The sequence below is a fragment of the Salmo salar genome, chromosome ssa17 (genome assembly GCF_905237065.1).
Source record: "Salmo salar chromosome ssa17, Ssal_v3.1, whole genome shotgun sequence".
Classification (NCBI taxonomy): Eukaryota; Metazoa; Chordata; class Actinopteri; order Salmoniformes; family Salmonidae; genus Salmo; species Salmo salar.
The window spans coordinates 49,360,058-49,385,064 of record NC_059458.1 but is presented as its reverse complement, the minus strand read 5'-3'; the positions used below and the strand labels follow the sequence as shown (position 1 = coordinate 49,385,064).

The window sequence follows — 25,007 nt, the reverse complement described above, 5'->3', positions numbered from 1 at the left end:
CCTCAAAAGGTTCTACAGCTGCACCCCCGAGAGCATCCTGACTGGTTGTATCACTGCCTGGTATGGCAACTGCTCGGTCTCCGACCGCAAATCACTACAGAGGGTAGTGCGAACGGCCCAGTACATCGCCAGGGCCAAGCTTCCTGTCATCCAGGACCTCTATACCAGGCCGTGTGTCAGAAGAAGGCCCTAAAAATTGTCAAAGACTCCAGCCACCCTAGTCATAGACTGTTCTCTCTGCTACTCATGGCAAGCAGTACCGGAGCACCAAGTCTAGTTCCAAGAGGTTTCTAAACAACTTCTACCCCCAAGCCATAAGACTCCTGCACATCTAGTCAAATGGCTACCCCCTCTTTACACCACTGCTACTCTCTATTGTCATCTATGCATAGTCACTTTAATAACTCTACCTACATGTACATACCACCTCAACTAACCGGTGCCCCTGCACATTGACTCTGTATCAGTACCCACCTGTATATAGTCTTGCTATTGTTATTTTACTGCTGCTCTTTAATTACTTGTTACTTTAATCTCTTATTCTTATCCATATTTTTTTTAAACTGCATTTTTGGTTAGGGGCTCATAAGTAAGCATTTCACTGTAAGGTCAACACCTGTTGCATTTGGTGCATGTGACTAATACAATTTGATTTAACCACGACAAGGCACTAAAGTAATACTGCTAAAAATGTGGCAAAGCAATTCACTTTTTGTCATGAATACAAGGTGTTGTTGGGGCAAATCCAACACAACACATTATTGAGTACCGCTCCATATTTTCAAGCATGGTGGTGGCTGCATCATGTCATAGTAATGCTAAGAGAAAATAAATGGAATGGAGCTAAGCACAGGCAAAATCCTAGAGGATAACCTGCTTCAGTCTGCTTTCCACCAGACACCGGGAGATTAATTTACCTTTCAGAAGGACATTAACCTAAAACACATAGCTAAATCTACAATGGAGTTGCTTACCAAGAAGACAGTGAATGTTCCTGAGTGGCTGAATTACAGTTTTCACTTAAATCTACTTGAAAATCTATGGCAAGACCTGAAAAGGGTTGTCTAGCTATGATCAACAACCAATTTGACAGAGCATGAAGAATTTCGAAAAGAATAAATGGGGAAATGTTGCTCAATCCAGGTGTGGAAAGCTCTTCGAGACTTACCTAGAAAGTGTTTCTACAACGTATTTATTCAGGGGTGTGAATTTTTCCGTAAATTTGATGTTTCTGTATTTAATTTTCAATAAATCTAAAAACATGTTTTCACTTTGTCATTATGGGGTATTGTGTGTAGATGGATAAGAAAAAAAATATATTTAATCAATTTTGAATTCAGGCTGGAACACAACAAAATGTGGAATAAGTCATGGGGTATGAATACATTCTGAAGGCACTGTACACTGAGTGTACAAAACATTAGGAACACCTCCTCTTTTCATGACATACTGTAGACTGACCAGGTGAATCCAGGTGAAAGCTATGATCCCTTATTGACATAATCTGTTAAATCCTATTCAATCAGTGTCGATGAAGGGGAGGAGACAGGTTAAATAAGGATTTTAGGCCTTGAGACAATAGAGACATGTATTGTGTATGTGCGCCATTCAGAGGTGAAAATATTTAAGTGCCTTTGAGCGGGGTATAGTAGTAGGAGCCAGGCGCACCGATTTGCGTGTGTCAAGAACAGCAACGCTGCTGGGTTTTCCACGCTCCACAGTTTCCCATGTGTATCAAGAATGGTCCCCCACCCAAGGACATCCAGCCAACTTGATACAACTGTGGGAAGCATAGGAGTCAACATGGCCAGCATCCCTGTGGAATGCTTTCAACACCTTGTAGAGTTCATGCCTCGACAAATTGAAGTTGTTCTGAGGGCGAAGGGGGTGCAACTCAATATTAGGAAGGTGTTCCTAATGTTTTTTACACTCAGTGTATGTGACAGACAATCACAGATTATAAAGGCAAAGCCAGCCATGTCGTGGACACCGAAGCCCTGCTCCCGGACACGCTAAACACCTTTGCCCGCTTAAAGGAAAAAACACAGTGCCACCAACATGGGCCACCTCCACTCATGAGGACTGTGAGCTCTCATTCTCCGTTTGCCGATGTGAGTAAGAAATTTAACCCTCTCAAGGCTGGTGGCCCGGATGGCATCCTAAGCCATGTCCTCAGAGCATGTGTAGACCAGCTGGCAGGAGTTTTTACGGACATATTCAATATCTCCCTATCCTAGTCTGTTGTCCCCACTTGCTTCAAGATGTCAACCATTGTTCCTGTGCCAAAGAAAGTGAAGGTAACTGAACTAAATGACTATCGCCTTGAAGCATTCACTCAGGTACTCATGAAATGCTTTGAAAGGCTAGTTAAGGATTATATCACCTTAACGACACCCTAGACCCACTACAGTTTGTATACTGCCCCAACAGATCCACAGACTACGCAATCACCATCGCACTGCACACTGCCCTATCCCATCTGGCCAAGAGGAATACCTTTGTAAGAATGCCCCACAAGGGTACGTGCTCAGCCCCTTCCTGTACTCCCTGTTCATCCATGACAGCGAGACCACACATATATCGAACTCCGTCATTACGTTTGCTGATGAAACAACAATAGTAGGCCTGATTACCAGCAATGATGAGACAGCCTACAGGGAGGAGGTGAAGTCCCTGGTGGAGTGGTGCCAGGAAAATAACCTTTCCCTCAATGTCTACTAGACGATGGAGCTGATCGTGGACTTCAGGAGACAGCAGAGAGAGCACACCACCATCCACATTGACCGGGCCTGCAGTGGAGAGGATGAAAAGCTTCAAGTTCCTCAGCGTGTACATCACTGACAACCTGAAATGGGCCATCCATACAGACAGTTTGGTGAAGAAGGCACAACAGCACTTCTCTTTAACCTCAGGATGCTGAAGAAATTTGGCTTGGCCCCTAAGACCCTCACAAACTTCTACAGATGTACCATTAAGAGCATCCTGTTTGGCTGTAATTGCACCATCCACAACCGCAGGGCTCTCCAGAGGATTTTGCAGTCAGCCCAAAGCATCACCAGGGGCATACTGCCTGCCCTCTAAGACATCTAGAAAGTCCAAGAAGCTCATCAAGGACCTCAGCCAACCAAACCACAGGCTGTTCACCCCACTACCATCTAGGAAACATGGATAGTTGTCCAACTGAATGTATTGAACTGAAATGTCTTTCACATTTAACCCAACCCTTCTGAATCAGAGAGGTGCAGGGTCCTGCCTTAATTGACATCCATGTCTTCAGCACCCAGGAACAGTGGGTTAACTGCCTTGCACAGGGACAGAACAAATGATTTTTACCTTGTCAGCTCAGGGATTCGATCCTGCAACTTCCCGGTTACTGGCCAAACGCTCTAACCACTATGCTACCTGCCACCCATAGATGGCAGAAACTAGTTAAATAGTCACCACTATCCTGCCTCTGCCCAGTACCCTCCTATGAACTTAGTCACTGTTACTAACCGGCTACCACCCGGTACACTACCCAGCACCTTAGAGACTGCTGCCTTATGTACATAGTCATTTAACACTGGACATTTTAATAATGTTGACATACTGTTTAACCCACTTCATATGTACAGTGACAAGAAAAAGTATGTGAACCTTTTGGAATTACCTGAATTTCAGGTAAATTGGTTATAAAATTAGATCTGATCTTCATCTAAGTCACAACAACAGACAAACACAGTGTGCTTAAACTAATAATGCACACATTATTGTATTTTTCTTGTCTATATTGAATACATCATTTAAACATTCACAGTGTAGGTTGGAAAAAGTATGTGAATCGCTAGGCTAATGACTTCTCCAAAAGATCATTGGAGTCAGGATCAACATCATGGTTGGGGACTGCTTTGCTGTCTCAGGGCCTGGACAGCTTGCTATCATCGACGGAAATATGAATTCCCAAGTTTATCAAGACATTTTGCAGGAGAATGTAAGGCTATCTGTCCACGAATTGAGGCTCAACAGTTGGGTGATGCAACAGGACAACCCAAAACACAGAAGTAAATCAACAACAAAATGGCTCCAACAGAAGAAAATACGTCTTCTGGAGTGGCCCAGTCAGAGTCCTGACCTCAACCCGATGAGATACTGTGGCATGACCTCAAGAGATCGGTTCACACCAGACATCCCAAGAATATTGCTGAAGTGAAACAGTTTTGTAAAGAGGAATGGTCCAAAATTTCTCCTGGCCGTTTGGTTGAGGTTACTGCTGTCAAAGGATGGTCAACCAGTTATTAAATACAAGGGTTCACATACTTTTTGAATGTTTACACGGTGTGTTCAATAAAGACATGAAAACGTATAATTGTTTGTGTGTTATTATATTAAGCAGACTGTGTTTGTCTATTGTTGTGACTTAGATGAAGATAAGATCAAATTTTATGACCAATTTATGCAGAAATCCAGGTAATTCCAAAGGGTTCCAAAACTTTTTCTTGCCACTGTATATACTGTATTCTAGTCAAGGCTCATCCTATATAAATACTGCTGTACACACCTTTTCTATTCAAATACTTTCCACACTGAGTATACACACCATGCTTTACATATGCTCATTCTGATATTTCTTTCTTCATTTTTATTTTTGGATTTGTGTGTATTGTTTTCTATTGTTCGGTATCACTGCACTGTTGGCACTGGAAACACAAAAATGTTGCCGCACCTGCGACAATGACGGAAAAATATGTGTACGTGACCAATAAAATTTGATTAGATTTATTCCCCACAGTTAATATTTGCTGTCTTTTTATTCCTCTAATATTGTAAGCCTGGGCTTATCTCCTGCATCACAATCACCATTTCCATCAAAACACCCTCAATCCCTCCCAGACCTGAGCAGTGTTGTTTTCAATCTATGTGGATAGAAATCGGTCAGAGATCGCAGATCGGGAAAGTCATAACCAGACTGTTTCCCCTCCTCTTTTTACCATCAACACACCTGTGGGCCGTTGTTTCCCTAACCTTTCCTAGTGATCCAGACTGATCCTTCTAAATGTCAAGTTAAAACTCTGGTTGGCTTACAGGCATTATCTGGTCTGTTACACACACACACACACACACACACACACACACACACACACACACACACACACACACACACACAAACGCACAGACCCACACAGAGACCCTCACACACACACACACACACACACACACACACACACACACACACACACACACACACACACACACACACACACACACACACACACACACACACACACACACACACACACACACACACAAGCAGACTCATGCATGCATGCATTGCATACAGAAACACACGGGCACGTACGCAGACACACACACTCACACACATTCCCTCTCAGTGCTTCTAGGCGTCTTTTTGGGATAATTACGAGATGTCATCTTTATGTGGTGGGCATATCCAATTATCCTAATTAGCCGTTGATGGTGTGTCTGTGGGTCTCTGCCACGTTAGCCAAGTTTTAATCAGTCTGTTCTTGTTTTTCTGTGTCCATCTACTGCTTCTGTTCATTAACCTCAATGGGCTTTTCAGAGATTCAGACAGAGACATTGACAGAGGGCTTCAGAGGTAAGAAGTATTGAAGTAGTTGGACTTGAGTGGAAAGTTTTGAGATGTGTCTTGAACTTTAACAGTCAAGATAAAAATAGGATAATAAGGAAGAATGTTATAGATTTTTCTTTGTGCTTTGTGACGCATTACAGCTGTGTGTGTGTGTGTGTTTGTATGTGTTTGTGTGTGTCCACGAATCAGATCAGATTTATATCTTTAACTGAAAACTTTCCAAGCAGGGGGGAATGATGCATTCTGATCCATTCTTACTTACCCAACAAAAGCATCAGGGCGAAGTTAAAAGATTAGAAATCGACGTCAACATCAGTGCTGGCTGGGGATGCACAACACAACAGCTTACCCAATCATGAGACATACAGACCCTAATGCTCACCATCCCTGTGGTGCTGCACACCTAACACACACACACAAACACACACACTGCTCCCTCCTCATTCATTGTCTCAATAGAGGCAGTGCTGGTCTCTGCGTTGTTCATCAGTCACAGAACCCGTCTTAACTGGGTCAAGACCGCTGGGGGCCCAGGAAACCGGTACCTCCTCTTTGTTTCTCTCATCCTCTCTGACTCTGACTGGACTGTCAGCGGCTCTGGGATACAGCTGGAGCCGGGGCATCACTCACACTTAATAGAGACCCTAGAAATTCAGAGCAGAGGAGGAACATGCAACGTTTAACAGTTTAACCATTGTTACTTTTGAAATACGCAGTGCGGCCTGGATTTACAGCCTGTACAGGAGCTATTACCACAGTCAATCATTCTGTTTATTACTACTCTGTATCATTATGGAGATCTTGGAATCATTTTTAACATAAAAGGAGTTTTTTTTCAATTGTGAACATGCATTGGTCAAAACTGAAGTCACATTGTCAAAACTCTTCACACAGTCAACGAAACAGAAGTGTATGTGGACCAAACTGTGAATAATTTTTCATTGCTTTCACACAAAATGCATTCAATGACCACATTCTCCGAAATCCATTAACTTATTTGTCATTCATACTCCACCACCTGCAAAACTATATATTTGCAGCACATGTTTTCAAATGCTAACACACTGTTTCCAAAACTGTTAAAAACACATTCAAAACAGAACGATGGAAATGTCGTGCATTTCTGCAGTAACCAGATTGAAACATATAGAAAATCTCAGCAGAATATTTACCGTTTTACCCAATTGTTTACACATTAAAATTAGAACTTGAAACGCAATCACCGAAACCTGAAACTCAAGTACCAAATACCTAAACCAAGTCTGCAAAATTGCAAGCACAATTCCTGCTTTACACTCAGTTTTCAATTCTAAATCACACTTTTTGCAAAACACTACACACAGTTCTCTCCATTAGGCACAACATTCAAAATTAAAATGTCTTTAGACCCTTTGGAAAGCAACGCCAATCACAATGCCAAGCTCTGTACACCAATTGGCAACACCCACTCCTCACAGGTGTAAACACTAGTTACAGAATTGTTCACTTAGAAATCAGAGCTTAAGCACTATAAAAGGCCACAGATGAGCTCTCCTGTTTTGGAGGAAAATGGAAATCAATGGTGAAGCAAGAGCTAGAGGTGAAGGAGTGAGAGTAAGAGGAGGAAGAGGAGGACGAGGACGAGGAAGGACAGTTGTCTCAGATGAGATCAGGGCCACATTGGTTGTCCATGTGCTCAACCATGGATTGAGTATGAGGCAGGTTGGGCAGAGTTCAGCTACACGCTACACGGTTGCGTCTATCATCCGTACATTCACAAATGACAACCGGTAAGTTACCTACCATCTACACTATGCTCTTTATGTATGGATACTGCAGTCCGACATATCAGTAGGCCGATGTTACTCAGTGATTGTTGGCCAATGTTACAGTAATGTCATTTCATATTGAAAGAAAAATGATTATTTTACTTACTGCAATCAATCATATCATATTTGTGGATCTTCTGCAGAACTGAGAGACCTCCAGGCCGTGGTGGAAGACACCGGCTGTTCACACCAGAACAGGAGACCGCTCTTGTGAACATGGTGGTGGCAAACAATACCATTAGACTACAAGAAATCCAGAACCACATAATTGCAGACAACACAATATTCAATAACATTCACCAGGTGGGCTTGTCTACATTGGACCGTGTATTACAGCGCAACCGAAAACAGGTCTACAGGGTGCCCTTTGAGCGAAACTCAGAGAGTGTTAAAGAACAGCTCTATGAATATGTGCAAGTAAGTACTATACTATGAATTTACTATCATATCAGCACTGTGTAGACTTATTACAGTGCTGTAATCCAGTGTATTGTGTCTCACCATATTGACTGCTCTAGGTCTATGTTATATATTGTCTTGTTGTCTGTTTCAGAGAGTCTTGGAGCTGGATGCTGCTGCAATTCAGCACGTTTATATTTACATTGATGAGGCTGGCTTCAGCCTAGCCAAAAGAAGGGGACAGGGACGGAACATTATTGGCCACGGTGCCATTGTGAATGTTCCTGGACAGCCGTTAGCCCACAAGGCGTTCTCCATCACCATGCCAACCTTGGTCCCTACAACACTGCCCTTCTCATCACATTCCTGGACACACTACATGGCATCCTCATTCCAGACGACCAGAGGGGTGGACCACAGCAGCCCAGGTATGTTGTCATCTGGGACAACATGAGTTTCCACCGGGCTGCTCTGGTCCACAACTGGTTTATCGACCATCCACAATTTATTGTTCTATACATTTACATTTTAGTCATTTAGCAGATGCTCTTATCCAGAGCGACTTACAGTAGTGAATGCATACAGTTCATGCATTTTATATACCTCCCACCATATTCCCCATTCCTAAACCCAATTGAATAGTTTTTTCGGCATGGCGATGGAAGGTGTATGACTGCCATCCCCTCGCACGCATGCCTCTTCTCCAGGCAATGGAGGATGCATGTGGTGAAGTTGATGTGTGGGTTTTCGGCGGCTGGATCCGTCACTCCAGAAGATTCTTTCCTCGCTGTTTAGCCAGGGAGAACATCGCTTGTAATGTAGATGAGGTGCTGTGGCCAGACCAAAATAGGAGGCAGGATGTATTTTTTCTTACATTTTGCATGTGGTTTTGTTTTTTTGTGTTTAGAGTTTTGAAAAAATTAGCTACTTTCATATTTTTGGGGTACAGAAAACCCTTTATATTACTGAATGTTTTTCCTGGTTTTCTCCTATTGGAAATAAATGGCAATGTTTTTGTTACTGTATTGCATTTGTGTGTGTATATTTGAGTAGGTATACATTACTGTAACAATCTTTTACAACCGGCTACAGTGTAACACTGAAAGTGCAAAAGGCATAAATCTACTGATGGGATATTCATAGTAGTGTTTTATGTTGAGCACATCAGTGTGTTGTTGGTTGGTAGACAGATCTATTCATATGGCGCGTGTGTGTCATTTTGATGCAGAAAATCATTTTGGAAAGAGATAAAACAGTTTTGAATGCAATGTTTGCTTTGCTAGAGATTTGTCGAGTTTTGCATTTTGTGTTTGTGGTTTTGTGTTTAGAGTTTTGGGTACTATATATATATACGTGTGTAAACAATTGTGGAAAACTGTGAAGTGACTATGCATAGATAATAACAGAGAGTAGCAGCAGTGTTCCGGGGGGGGGGTGTAAATAGTCTGGGTAGCCATTTGATTAGCTGTTCAGGAGTCTTAAGGTCCTGGATGTCAGGAAGCTTGGCCCCAGTGATTTACTGGGCCGTTTGTACTACCCTATGTAGTGCCTTGCAGTTGGAGGCCGAGCAGTTGCCATACCAGGCAGTGATGCAACCAGTCAGGATGTTCTCGATGGTGCAGCTGTAGAACCTTTTGAGGATCTGAGGATCCATGCCAAATCTTTTCAGTCTCCTGAGGGGGAATAGGTTTTGTCGTGCCCTCTTCCCGACTGTCTTGTGTGCTTGGACCATGTTAGTTTGTTGGTGATGTGGACGCCAAGGAACTTGAAGCTCTCAACCTGCTCCACTACAGCCCTGTCGATGAGAATGGGGGCATCCTCTGTCCTCCTTTTCCTGTAGTCCACAATCATCTCGTTTGTCTTGATCACTTTGAGGGAGAGGTTATTGTCCTTGCACCAAAAAAGGGTTATTGATAATGGCTATATAGAGAACCTTTCTCAATCTGAAAGGTTCTTTGGAGATCCTTTTGAAGAAAGGAAGAAATTCTGTTCTGCCATATTATATTGTTACATTTCCATAGGTGTTAATAATGTGTTAATTGACTAATTGAATTAAGTAAGCTACCGCTGGAACAGCTGGGGGTCTCTGAGGGCATCACTGGCCATCATCATATATAACATGTATTGGTATAACACAACACGTTAGATAAACCGGAATGAAACTCTCACTCACGATTTCACAAACAGAGGTGTGGCAAACAATAATGCAGGAATTAGGGATGGGAGTGTTAGCATGCGGATCTGAGCAGATTAGATGTAGTCATTGTTTGTGTGTGTCTGTAAGTTGTTGTTCATGTGTATAGGTTTTTGTATGGAGGGGAGAAAGAAAATTAAATGAAAATGAAAATGATCACAAATTATCACTTAAAGACCAAAGAACCCTTTTGTGAACTGAAAAGAACCATTGAAGTGCTCAGAGTTTTTTGAGTCGTTATGGTTCCACATAGAACCTTCACCCTTCCAAAAGAACCCTTGAAGAACCCCATATCGCAAGGATCTGTACACAGTTCCTGGAAGCTGAAAATGTCCCAGTTCTTCTATGGCCTGCATACTCACCAGACATTTCAACCATTGAGCATATTTGGGATGCTATGGATCTACGCATACGACAGCGTGTTCCAGTTCCTGCAAATATCCAGCAACATCGCACAGCTATTGAAGAGGAGTGGGACAACATTCCACAGGCCACAGTCAACAACCTGATCAACTCTATGAGAATGAGATGTGTCGCGCTGCATGAGACAAATGGTTGTCACACCAGATACAGACTCGTTTTCTGTGACCAACAGATGCATATCTGTATTCCCAGTCATGTGAAATCCATAGGTTAGGGCTGAATGAATTTATTTCAATTGACTGATTTCCTTATATGAACTGTAAGTCAGTAAAATCTATGAAATTGTTGCATGTTACATTTATATTTTTGTTCAGTGTGTATAATTACTCTATATAATATCTTCCAAAAATAATATTGCAATATGTAGCTGTTTTTTCCCCCATCACTACTGTATATCAGGTCATACAGTATACATCAAACATCACTGTCCCTTTCATGGTACACAGTTGAATATTGAAAGAGAGGATGTGAAGGTTAGGAAACATCTTTGAAAAAATAAATCTGTTTTGTGAACATAGTCTTTAATTATTTCTGCTATTTGTATAATTGAATGCTCTTACCCAAAAGGTTTTGAGAATATCTGTGATTCCTTCTTGCTTTTTGTCCATAGTCTAGTAGAAATAGTTGTTGCCGTTCAGTTTCAGAGCTACTTGTTTCATAATTGAATCCTGTTTAGTGTTCAGCAGTCTTTGTGTATTATGTGGTGAGAATAGGGAATAAACACAGGTTATGTGGGAAATCTGCCAAGCAAAAGGTTATGCATCCTTTATAGTGGATATGGAGTGGTCAATAGAGGCTATGTTGCCTGATTCACACAAGAGAGAGGAGAGCGAGACTACGAGAGACAGAGAGAGGGAGGAGGGAGGGAGAGGGGGTAAAAAGGGAAGGAAGGAGGGAGTGACAGAGAGAAAGACAGAGAGACACACAGAGAAAGAGAAGAGAGAGAGAGCGAGGGAGAGAAATGGGGGATTGAGTGTAATGTGTTGGGTCCTGAGGGGGCATTGGTTTAGCCCAGCTGTATAGGTTCTTCATTAACAAGTTAACCATTGAGCTGACACATCTGGGAGCCTGAGTGTGAACAGGAACATCATGTAGCACTAAGTGTTCTGTGTGCTTTTCATTATTGCTACGTGTACTGGTATGCTGTCCTGTTGTTTCTGCCTGTGTGTCCTCCATAAGAATTATAATTCTAGGATGGCTAACGACAAGGTCCAGTTGTTTTTCCGGACCTTATGACCTAAACAGGGCCATATTATACAGCAATCTCTTAACAGTATATGGCTACATTTGAACCTGACCAGGAGAAACTCAGGGGACTACCAACAACTTACTTTCTATATATATATAGTACCAGTCAAAGGTTTGGACACACCTACTCATTCCAGGGTTTTTATTTTGTACATTGTAGAATAATAGTGAAGACGTCAAAACTATGAAATAATACATATGGAATCATGTAGTAACCACAAAAGTGCTAAACACACATATGTTTATGAATATTTTATATTTGAGATGCTTCAAAGTAGCCACCCTTTGCCTTGATGACAGCTTTGCACACTCTTGGCATTCTCTCAACCAGCTTCATGAGGTAGTCACCTGAAATGCATTTCAATTAACAGGTGTGCCTTCTTAAAAGTTCATTTGTGGAATTTCTTTCCTTCTTAATGCGTTTGAGTCAATCAGTTGTGTTGTGACAAGGCAGGGTTGGTATACAGAAGATAGCCCTATTGGTAAAACACCAAGTCCATATTATGGCAAGAACAGCTCAAATAGGCAAAAAGAAACAACAGTCCATCATTACTTTAAGACATGATGGTCAGTCAATCCGGAACATTTCAAGAACTTTGAAAGTTTCTTCAAGTGCAGTCGCAAAAACCGTCAAGCGCAATGATGAAACTGGCTCTCAAGAGGACTGCCACAGGAATGGAAGACCCAGAGTTACCTCTGCTACAGAGGATAAGTTCATTAGAGATACCAGCCTCAGAAATGGGCAATTAACTGCACCTCAGATTGCAGTCCAAATAAATGCTTCACAGAGTTTAAGTAACAGACATCTCAACATCATCTATTCAGAGGAGACTGCATGAATTAGGCCTTAATGGTCGAATTGCTGCAAATAAACAACTACTAAGGGACACCAATAAGAAGAAGAGACTTGCTTGGGCCAAGAAACACGAGCAATGGACAGATTGAAATCTGTCCTTTGGTCTGATGAGTCCAAATTGGAGATTTTTGGTTCCAACCGCCCTTTTTTGTGAGACGCAGAGTAGGTGAACGAATGATCTCCGCATGTGTTGTTCCCACCGAGAAGCATGGAGGAGGTGTGATGGTACTTTGCTGGTGACACTGTCAGTGATTTATTTAGAATTCAAGGTGCACTTAACCAACATGGCCTCCGCAGCATTCTACAGCGATACGCCATCCCATTTGTTTGCGCTTAGTGGGACTATAATTTGTTTTTCAACAGGACAATGACCCAGAACACACCTCCAGGTTGTGTTAGGTATCAGGTACCAAGGTTAGACCCAAGTGCACACTGTGTGAAGTAACAATGTTTATTGTAACAACAAGGGCAGGCAAACGACAGGTCAAGGCAGGCAGGGGTTGATAATCCAGAGTAGAGGCCAAGGTACAGGACGGCAGGCAGGGTCAGGTCAGGCAGAGGTTGGTAATCCAGAGGTGGAGCAAAGGTACAGGACAGCAGGCAGGCTCAGGGTCATGCAGAGTGGTCAGGCGGGTGGGTACAGGGTCAAGACAGGCAAGGGTCAAAAACCAGTAGGACGAGAAAAAGAGAAACTGGATAAAGCAGAAGCTGAGACACAAAATGCTGGTAGGCTTGAACAAACAAGACGAACTGGCAACAGACAGCAAGAAAACACAAGTATAAATACACAGAGGATAATGGGGAAGATGGGCGACACCTGGAGGGAGGTGGAGACAATCATAAAGACAGGTGAAACAGATCAGGGCGTGACAGTTAGGGCTATTTGACCAAGGAAAGTGATGGAGTGCTGCATCAGATGACCTGGCCTCCACAATCACCCTATCTCAACCCAATTGCGATGGTTTGGGATGAGTTGGACCGCAGAGTGAAGGAAAATCAGCCATCAAGTACTCAGCATATATGGGAACTCTTTCAAGACTGTTAAAAAAACATTCTAGGTGAAGCTAGTTGAGAGAATGCCAAGAGTTTGCAAAGTTGTCATCAAGGCAAAGGGTGGATACTTTGAAGAATCTCAAATATAAAATATATTTTGATTTGTTTAACACTTTTTTGGTTACTACATGATTCAATATGTGTTATTTCATAGTTTTGATGTCTTCTTCACTATTATTCTACAATGTAGAAAATAGTAAAATAAAGAAAAACCCTTGAATGAGTAGGTGTTCTAAAACATTTGACCGGTACTGTATATATTATTATATTTCCTTCTGAGCATCAAAGTATGTATAACGCATTACACATAATGGCTTGATATAGAAAATAAAAAAACAGAATGGCAAAATCTTTTAATGTTTTGGAAGTAGCAGCCGACGGGGCTTGCTGTCTGCCAGGTGCATATGTAGTGACGGAGGTCCCAGCAGACCGGAGTTATTATTAAATGATCTCCATCGGCGAAGACTCCTGTTCAGGTTGCCATTTCCTCCTCTGGCTTACTGCATCTTAAGGCTATGTGTGTGCGTGTGTGTTTGGAGGGGGGTGGAATGTCAGAGCACATCTGCAAGTGTACGATATCACTGAAAACCTCACATCCCTGCTTACTGACACACACACACACACACGCTGTGGGCACTGGCAGACACCATGAGCTCTGGCATGTCAAAGAACTGCCAATTATGGACCAAAATGGCACCTACAAAAACTCTGTGCTATGCTACATTGTAGAAATGTTCCAAAGGCTTGAAATGAGACCTTTGGATATTGACACTAACATCTATAGTACATTTACATCATACTGTATGCAATAACCAACCTATACATACAGTATGTCATAACTCAAGGTCAATAGAAATTGCCTAGTAAAAATATATCCAGTTAAAATATGACCAGTAACAATCTTATAATATAGCCTGCATTTTACAGTCTTCCTTTATTGCACACACAGTATCGCCATACAGTATTTCATATCCTTAATATCATTGATAATAAAATATGAAATACATTTGTCACAAACACCTCTCCTGGGATGCGTGGGCCACCATTAAACGCATAGGAAAACAAGGATTATTGCTATATGTGTCGGCATGCTATCTCGTTATCACAGCCTCTCGAAGCTTCATGAGTGACGGAGCTATTTAGGACACAAATTCAATGCCGTACAACCTCAGGCTTTAAAAGTCTTTGCTGGTTTTAACACGAGACATTCATTAAGCCAGCAAATGGGTGGAATAATCATATGCAAATCAGAGAGACAGCAAAGAGAGAGAGAGAGAGAGAGAGAGAGAGAGAGAGAGGCGCTTGTGGCTAATTTCAAAGCTAGGATTTATGCTTATTCCTGATGCACAGTCAGTCTGAGCACACAGACGAAAGAAAGCCCACACACGAGCACACGTAGACCATTGAACACACACACGCGAAGATGTACGCACACACATGCATGCACATAACACACACACACATACTGTAGGCATACATACACATACAAACTGAATACACGTACACATATTGGATGAGTGTGTCATGTGTCTAGCATAGGAGCATGGTAGATAATGAGTGAGATACTGGGTTTGTCCCAACTGGCACCCTATTGATGGTGAGGAGTGGTTGGAGGCTTGGGCATGAATTCAGAAAAAGGGACAACTAAGAGATGTTTGTGTGTATTTAAGTGAGTGTGTGTGTGATGTAAAAAGACACAGATAACAGAAAGACGGAGAGAGCCATGACATCTTGAAACATTATTTTTGGTAGTACACCATCAGCAGCAGTCCAAATGTAGGCTTTAACTGCTGATGCTGTCCCTATCAGCTATAATAGATGGTTCCTAGCTATAATTATGTGAGCAGATCTAGCATCAGTACAGAGACTCTTGCTGTATCCATCCCCATCCTATCGCAGGCTTTGGTAGATCAGCGTTTCCTGGCCCTACCTCTCTCATCACCTCTTCTCTCTATGTTAGCCAGGATTTATCATCTCAGCCCTCTCTCAGGCTGGTTGACGTAAGTGTGATATACCATTTCACAGTGTCCCACCGTGGGTGTAATGATGTTATTCCACCTTTTATTACCGCCGCATGAACTCATCCACAGATACCTTCCCTCAACCAAATGACATCTACTGGACTGGGCTGGAAAGAGGGGAGTGTTTGGGGGAGTGTTTTTATTTCATAACACCGCTTGCCCTTGACAACTGTGCCATACAGATTGCAAAATAGTTGGAAAGAGATTTTTGATGTACTGATTCCATGGTACAGGGTGTATGAGTTGATATATAAAACAATGCAAGATTCAAGACTTCGTGCTTTTCAGCTAAAATTGTTATTTCGAATTCTTGCCACCGACAAAAGGTTGAATATTTGGGGCAAAAAATCATCGAAGCTCTGCAGATTTTGTTGTGAGGATACAGAATCAATAGACCATTTATTTTGGTATTGCCCTCGGGTAGCCTGTTTCTGGTCTCAGGTTCAGGAATGGCTGAAAATGCATAGCATTGATCTAAAATTGACCCTAGAAATAGTACTGTTAGGAGATCTGGAGAGACCGGGTCAGTCAATTACTAATACACTAATACTCTTAGTAAAAGTATTAATCTTCAACACGCACTCTGTAGATTCTATTTGATTAGATATATTGAAATTGTACGTTAAACACATTAGCATAGTTGAAAGATATGTGTTGCGTAGAAACACGAAGTGGGTGGCCAGCAGAGATAGATGGGATGGGCTGAGGGAAGCAGAGGGTTGGTCTGTGGAATTGGAGACAAGTGGGAGTGGAGTTGCTGTGTGAGAGAGAGAATGATGGTCAAAAGATAAAGGGAAAAAAGTCAAAATAAAACATAATAAAAGTTCATTTGAATGACACTAAGTGGCAGTGTTTTTACAACTAATGCCAGTTTGCCTGAGGCTGATGCCGTGCAGGTGTTTGCACACATGCATATACACACACTGTCATTCAAATAAACACATACAAGAACACACACATACATGTAATAGTGCCAGACATGCACACAAACATATAAAGTTGGCATTGCTGTTATGATTTGTTGTCCTTGATGTCCTTTGTTTTAAATGTATTATTTGTTTTCTTTTTTTTTGCATTGTTGTTTGCTGTTTTCTTCTCTTTAGTTCATTCTCTTAGTTGCTGGTGCATTGGGGGGTTCTTGGGGGTGGGGAATGGAATGAAAAAAAAATATTACGGGGGGAGAGGGAACTGTGGGAGGGGTCTCGTATGGCTGAGGGACAGCTATTGGGGAACTGTGGTGGGGATCTTGGAGGGTTCGGGTTTCACAAGATTGTGATCATGAAAAAGGAAACTATGACATATATTTTATATCACTATCATGCACACGCACCCTAACACATAAGGATGGCTCTGTTGCGCAAAGACTGATACATGTTTGATAGTAATACTTCATGTTCTAATATTTTAATGTTAACCCTTCCTTGTGTTTTTTGTAATAAATAATTATAACAAAAATTAAAAAACACCGCTTGCCCTGGTTACATGGTATACGGTATAGGCCAATACTGCTGGTAGCCCACTATAGACAGAAAGAAGGAAAGATAGTGTAACAGGTGTCATGACGTTGGCCTGTTGGGGGAGGTTTAAGACCCCCATAAATACCTTTCCCCTTTTTCCTCTCTCTACTCTACCGATGTGACTATTGAAAATCCATTTGTTAACATAGAGACTCTGGTAACATCAAAAGGTGGGAAACGGAACCATATTTAGGTAATCCAACCATTTGAAAATATGCGTTGGTACTTAATTAATATGATGTCAGATCAGTTGGCGTCTGAGACATTATTACTTATGATAGGATGACATTAACTGTATCTTGGAAAGTCTACACATTCTAGTTATCAGATTCACCTGGAATTGTTGTGCAATTTAAATGTTTAAATATGAAACTATTTGTGAAAAGATTAAATGTAATTTTAGCTTCTTAATGAGAGAACAGTTTGTCATAAGAGTAAACTCTGCTCACTCAGAGGCCCCACCCAAGTGAACAGACATTGGTTGTAAACTATGAAACACGCCCTTCTCTTCACCACGATATAAGCCCATTGACGAAAATCCAACTTTGTGTTCCAAGGACGTGAGAACTTGCGGTCCCTGCGTTAAAAGGACAAGATCACCTACAGAACTAAGCCAACCTCAGCGTGAGCTCTGGTTGAACGACAAGAACCTAACGAAATTAGCATCGAATTTCAACGTGAAGATGACAATCAACATGCCGAAAGGATGAATTTCGACTATACCAGCCAGAATATAGCATGAGCTTAAAGTATGGCAACTTGCTATGAACTTTGAACTCTTATTCACTAAAGAAGTGATACCTCCTAGCCGATTGAGTTAGCTGCAGCAACTGTAAACGTGGGCTAGGAGAGGACAGACAGAGTTTCCATTCTACCACGCTCCAGTTCACCACTAGACATTCTTCAGAGGACAAGAGATCCATGCTGGACAACCCGGCCTCCTATCTACGACCAATCTACCGATGCACAGCTCAGAGTAAATATGTATTGCATTTTCCTTTTCCAAATGGGTGATTATTTAGAATGCATAAGATACTGTATTTACGATAGCATAGCTGCCTATGGCCCGATAGAGATACAAAACCTTTTTGTTCATCTGTCTTCTCGCTCTTTTATTCAAGCCCAACCCCCTCTCTTTGTGTAACCAGCCGTCATAAAGGTTCTGTCCACCAGGGACGTTTTTCATGTATGACCCATCCTGGGTATGTGTAATTCTGTGTGATTGTTTAGGTATTTAGTAAATAAATAATTAAACCAAATTTTGTATTGCTGATTCAACTTGTTAGCCTGGGTTCGTGAAGATAACCAAGAATTTGAGACTGAATAAGGTGACGATTAATAATTGACTGCTACTGATGTAAAAGACTACCGGGTCTTTAAGAGTTTATTCGGAAGATAACAGCTCTATAAACATTCTTTCGTGGTGCCCCGACTTTCTAGTTAATTACATTTACATGATTAGTTTAATCAGGTAATATTAATTACAGAGAAATGATTTTATAGAATAGCATGTCATATCACTTAATCCGGCATTGCCAAAGACATGACACAGGAATGCCAGGAAATAGTGTGTTGAATGAATGGCATCATGACATGTGGAGGGTGTTACAGATGCAGGCTGAATCTGATTCAAATGTTGTCAGATGGCTCAATGAGCTGCTACTGGTGTGTGTTGTGTCTGTGTGCGTGCGTTTGTGGGTGCATGAGGGTGGGGAAATGGCGGGTGGGGAAGCGAAACCTACTGCGTGATAGTGAAAAGGGGAGATATGTTGTGTGGGAAACGTCTTTTTCCACCCGATCTGTCCAACTTATCACCTCTAAAATTTTAATAAAACACTATACAGAGTTTATATAATGTGTCATTACATACCTATTTGAAGGTTTGTGTCGAATTTGAATCAGGTTTTTAGGGTGGCGCTAAAGTTATCTTCAGAAGTAAACAGCGGCTGTCACGGCTTTTGAGAGTCATAATGGCTTGCATGATGACGCAAAAACTTGCATTCAGTTGTACAATTGACTAGGTATCCCCCCTTACCATATCCCTTTCTTGATTTAGTCTGCGAGAGAAGAGAGGCTGCATGACAGAATGAGTTGCATTATGCGTGCGGTACGTTGCGTCATGACACGTAACAATTTAACGTACAGCCTCGTTTGAATGCCACGGTTGTGCGAATTTGTATGGAATGGGGTTAGTCAACAGTACCAATGGCGGTGTCACAAATGGAACCCTTTTCCATAGGGCTCTGATCAAAAGTAGTGCAATGTATAGGGAATAGGTTGCCATTTAAGACACACCAGACTCCACAACATGTCTTTATCAATTGAGGGTCGTCTGTCTTGGCGAGTCCTTGAGAAAGACTCCCAACAGGTTTCCCATTTCACCTGCAGTGAATGGACATTTTTCATTTTTTCTCTCTTTCTCTTTTTTTTCTCTTTCCTCCAAGGGCTGAGCTCGATTACTTTTTCTCCTGAAACGTATCCATCATGAACTGCGCCTCAGCGTTTTGTATGGGATTGATTTATCTGTCTATGACTGCTAGTGGCTGGCGGGGGCCCTAAATGTTGGGCTCCTGAGTTGCGCAGCGGTCTAAGGCACTGCAACTCAGTGCTGGAGGCATCACTACAGACACTCTGGTTCGCATCCAGACTGTATCACAACAGGCCGTGGTTGGGCGGCACACAATTGGCCCAGCATCGTCCGGGTTTGGCTGATGTTGGCTGTCATTGTAACTAAGAATTTGTGCTTAACTGACTTGTCTATTTAAATAAAGGTACAATTTAAAAAAAAGTAGAGTTTCAGTGAGTATGCGTGAGCGAGCGAGCATGGATGTGAATGTAAAGCAAGGGAAGCCTGTCAAGGGGCATAATTGAGTGCTCTTGTGTGGTCATTGTGTGAACAACCACAGCACGGAGAGAAAGAGACGCGACGAAATGTGAATACAGGCCTGAAGCGGATCCCATTGAGCATTGATTACTAGTGCTCAACATTTCTCTATTAGATCCACAATTAGGACTGATTAGGCCTTTTGTCTGAAGGCATGTTATGTTACGACACTCCTGATTTGGTTGCCGAGTTGGGTTCATGTGTTGTTTGTGTTGATACAAATAGCTACAGTGTGGTTCTTATTGCAATGGAACAATTCAGAAGTAAAACATTAATTAAATTGATTGCAGAATGTGGCAATGAGAATCGTGAGTGTTTTGCATTGTTGTTTAATCTTAGAATGACATTCATCATTGTAAAGCTTCACAGAACATGTTTTTTTAGAGTACATTTGTTTTATCTAGTCTCATGAATAGGGGGGAACTGCTTCTATGATCTATGCTAGATTACAATAGAAATTCAAGGTGACTTCTGTAAATTATAGTCACACAGCAAATTCTCCAGTGTTAAAGCAACACTGACAGTGTTAAAGGTCCTAAACAGTCATTCTGAAAATGACTTTTTCTCTTATGACTAACTACCAGGATGTTTGAAATTACAGACTGAGTGGGCAGGGAGCTTATATTTGACAGAGAGCTTTTTGAAAAGCCTATGTCAAGCATTTTGGATGCAGTGAGCAGTGTTGCAGTAAAATCAACTCAAGCTAATTTGGTGATACACAAAGCAACATTGAAATTGCATCAATTCTCTCTCTCTCTCTCAATTTCTATGACATTTCAATTTAAGGGCTTTATTGGCATGGGAAACATATGTTAACATTGCCGAAGCAAGTGAAGAGGATAATAAACAAAAGTGAAATAAACAAAAAACATGACAGTAAACATTACACAGAATAAAGACATTTCAAATGTCATATTATGTGCAAATAGTTAAAGTACAAAAGGGAAGACACATTTTCAATGGTGTTTGTTCTTCACTGGTTGCCCTTTTCTTGTGGCATACAGGTCACAAATATTGCTGCTGTATTTGTATTTGTTTTCGAATTCTTTGTGGATTTGTGTAATCTGAGGGAAATATGTGTCTCTAATATGGTCATACATTTGGCAGGAGTTTAGGAAGTGCAGCTCACTTTCCACCTCATTTTGTGGGCTGTGTGCACATAGCCTGTCTTCTCTTGAGTGCAAGGTGTGCCTACTGCAGCCTTTCTCAATATCAAGGCTATGCTCACTGAGTCTGGACATAGTCAAAGCTTTCCTTAAATGTGGATCAGTTTGGGTATGCCATTGTGTACTCTCTGTTTAGGGCCAAATTGCATTCTAGTTTGCTATGTTTTTTTGTTAATTCTTTCCAATGTGTTAAGTAATGATATTTTTGTTTTCTCATGATTTGGTTGGGTCTAATTGTGTTGCTGTTCTGGGGCTCTGCGGGGTCTGTTTGTGTTTGTGAACAGAGCTCCAGGGGACTCTTCTCCAGGGGACTCTTCTCCAGGCTCATCTCTCTGTAGGTGATGGCTTAGTTATGGAAGGTTTGAAAATTGCTTCCTTTTAGGTTATAGATTTTAACGGCTCTTTTCTGGATTTTGGTATTGGCCTAATTCGGCTCTGCATGCATTATTTTGTGTTTTACATTGTACACAGAGGATATTTTAGCAGAATTCTGCATGCAGAGTCTCAATTTGGTGTTTGTCCCATTTTGTGAAGTCTTGGTTTGTGAGCGGACCCCAGACCTAACAACGATAAAGGGCAATGGGTTCTATAACTGATTCAAGTATTTTTTACCAGATCCTAATTGGTATGTCGAATTTTATGTTAGAAGGCCCTTCTTTCCGTTCACAGCTTTGTGGAATTTACCTGTGTCGCTGATGTTTAGGCCAAGGTATGTATAGTTTTTTTGTGTGCTCTAGGGCAAAATGGTGTCTAGATGGAATTTGTATATGCGGTCCTGGCAACTGGACCTTTTTTAGAACACCATTATTTTTGTCAGGGCAAAGGTCTGACAGAATCTGTGCAAAAGATTTAGGTGCTGCTGTAGGCCCTCCTTGGTTGGGGACAGAAGCACCAGATAATCTGCAAACAGTAGACATTTGACTTCAGATTCTACTAGGGTGAGGCCGGGTGCTGCAGACTGTTCTAGTGCCCTCGCCAATTCGTTGATATATATGTTGAAGAGGGTGGGGCTTAAGCTGCATCCCTGTCTCACCCCACCGCTCTGTGGAAAGACATGTGTATGTTTTTTGCCAATTTTAACCACAAACTTGTTGTTTGTGTACATGGATTTGATAATGTCGTATGTTTTTCCCCAAACACCACTTTCCATCAATTTGTATAGCAGATCCTCATGCCAATATGAGTCAAAAGCTTTTTTGAAATCATCAAAGCATGAGAAGCCTTTGCCTTTGTTTTGGTTTGTTTGTTTGCCAAATCAAATCAAATCAAATGTTATTGGTCACATACACATGGTTAGCAGATATTAATGCGAGTGTAGCGAAATGCTTGTGCTTCTAGTTCCGCAGTAATATCTAACAAGTAATCTAACAAATTCGCAACGACTACCTTATACACACAATGTAAGGGGATGGAATATGTATATGGATGCACGATGGCCGTGCGGCATAGGCAATATGCAATAGATGGCATAAAATACAGTATATACATATGAGATGAGTAATGTAGGGTATGTAAACATTATTAAAGTGGCATTATTTAAAGTAACTAGTGATACCTTTATTAAATTCATTTATTAACCTCTATGGGCTAGGTGGGACGCTAGCGTCCCCCCCGTGGTGCACTCCATCAACAGCAGGTGCATTTCAAGAGCGGCAAATTTGAATCCAAATAAATGTCAAAATTCAAATTTTCAAACATACAACTATTTTACACCCTTTGAAAGATAAACATCTCCTTAATCTAACCACGTTTTACGATTTCAAAAAGGTTTTACGGCGAAAGCATAAATTTAGAGTATGTTAGGACAGTACATTTACAAGAGTTGTGTGTAATGTTTTGTCAATTCAAAGACAGGGTCACCAAAACCATAAAACCAGCTAAAATGATGCACTAACCTTTTACAATCTCCATCTGATGACACTCCTAGGACATTATGTTAGACAATGCATGCATTTTTAGTTCTATCAAGTTCATATTTATATCCAAAAACAGCGTTTTACTATGGCATTGATGTTGAGGAAATCGTTTCCCTCCAATAACCGGCAGTCAAGTCAACACCACAAATTAAATAATTAAAATTAGAAAACATTGGTAAAATAGTATATTGTCATTTAAAGAATTATAGATTTACATCTCTTGAACGCAATCAACTTGCCAGATTTAAAAATAACCTTACTGGGAAATCACACTTTGCAATAATCTGAGCACTGCGCCCAGAAAAATACGCGTTGCGATACAGACTAGACGTCATGTTGGGGAGATCTAAAATCGAAAATACTATGTAAATAATCCATTACCTTTGATTCTCTTCATCAGATGTCACTTCCAGGTATCACAGGTCCATAACGAATGTAGTTTTGTTCAAAAAAGCTCATCATTTATGTCCAAAAATCTCCGTCTTGTTAGCACATGATCTAAGCCAGCCGGACTTCTCGTCATGAACGAGGGGAAAAAATATATTTACGTTCGTTCAAACATGTCAAACGTTGTATAGCATAAATCATTAGGGCCTTTTTAACCAGAACATGAATAATATTCAAGGTGGACGAATGCATACTCTTTTATAACGTATTGGAACGAGGGTACCCAACATGAACTTCGCGCCAGGTGTCTAATGGGCCATCATCGTTCCATGGCTCTTGTTCGGTCAGATCTCCCTCCAGAAGACTCAAAACACTTTGTAAAGGCTGGTGACATCTAGTGGAAGCAATAGGAAGTGCCAAAATATTCCTCAGCCCCTGTGTTTTCAATGGGATAGGTTTAAAGGTAATACAACACATCAGGTATCCACTTCCTGTCAGAAAATGTCTCAGGGTTTTGCCTGCCAAATGAGTTCTGTTATACTCACAGACACCATTCAAACAGTTTTAGAAACTTTAGAGTGTTTTCTATCCATATATAATAAGTATATGCATATTCTAGTTACTGGGTAGGATTAGTAACCAGATTAAATCGGGTACATTTGTTTTATCCAGCCGTGCAAATACTGCCCCCTAGCCCTAACAGGTTAAATGGCCAGTGATTTGAGTCTGTATGTTGGCAGCAGCCTCTCGGTGTTAGTGATGACTGTTTAACAGTCTGATGGCCTTGAGATAGAAGCTGTTCTTCAGTCTCTCGGTCCCAGCTTTGATGCACCTGTACTGACCTCGCCTACTGGATGATAACGTGTTGAACAGGCTGTGGCCTTCCTGTGACATCGGGTGCTGTAGGCGTCCTGGAGGGCAGGTAGTTTGCCCCCGGTGATGCATTGTGCAGACCGCACTACCCTCTGGAGAGCCTTGCGTTTGAGGTTGCCTTACCAGGCGGTGATACAGCCCGACAGGATGCTCTCGATTGTGCATCTGTAAAAGTTTGTGAGGGTTTTAGGTGACAAGCTAAGTTTCTTCATCCTCCTGAGGTTGAAGAGGTGCTGTTGCTCCTTCTTCACCACGCTATCTGTGTGGGTGGACCATTTTCAGTTTGTCCGTGATGTGTACGCTGAGGAACTTAATAGGGGGGTGCTCCCTCTGCTCTTTCCTGAAGTCCACGATCATCAATTAGAGTGTGCAGGGGGAATACATGGTCTGTCATACGATAATTTGGTAAAAAGCAACTTTGACATTTGCTCAGTACATTGTTTTCACTGAGGAAATGTACGAGTCTGCTGTTAATGATAATGCAGAGGATTTTTCCCAAGGTTGCTGTTGACGCATATCCCACGGTAGTTATTGGGGTCAAATTTGTCTCCACTTTTGTGGATTGGGGTGATCAGTCCTTGGTTCCAAATATTGGGGAAGATGCCAGAGCTAAGGATAAAGAGTTTAAGTACAGCCAATTGGAATTTGTGGTAGAGGATTTTGAGAATACCA

General features: G+C 41.5%; 1 protein-coding gene and 1 long non-coding RNA gene across 2 annotated transcripts in view; both read left to right on the top strand.

Annotated features, from left to right (window-relative positions):
• tafa5a (TAFA chemokine like family member 5a) overlaps positions 1-25,007 on the top strand; it is a 172,868-nt gene that overhangs the window by 121,824 nt on the left and 26,037 nt on the right. The window lies entirely within an intron of this gene.
• LOC123723779 (uncharacterized) lies at positions 5,256-8,817 on the top strand. The gene is made up of 2 exons (XR_006760090.1): positions 5,256-7,815; positions 7,952-8,817. It is a non-coding gene; the product is annotated as an uncharacterized lncRNA (long non-coding RNA).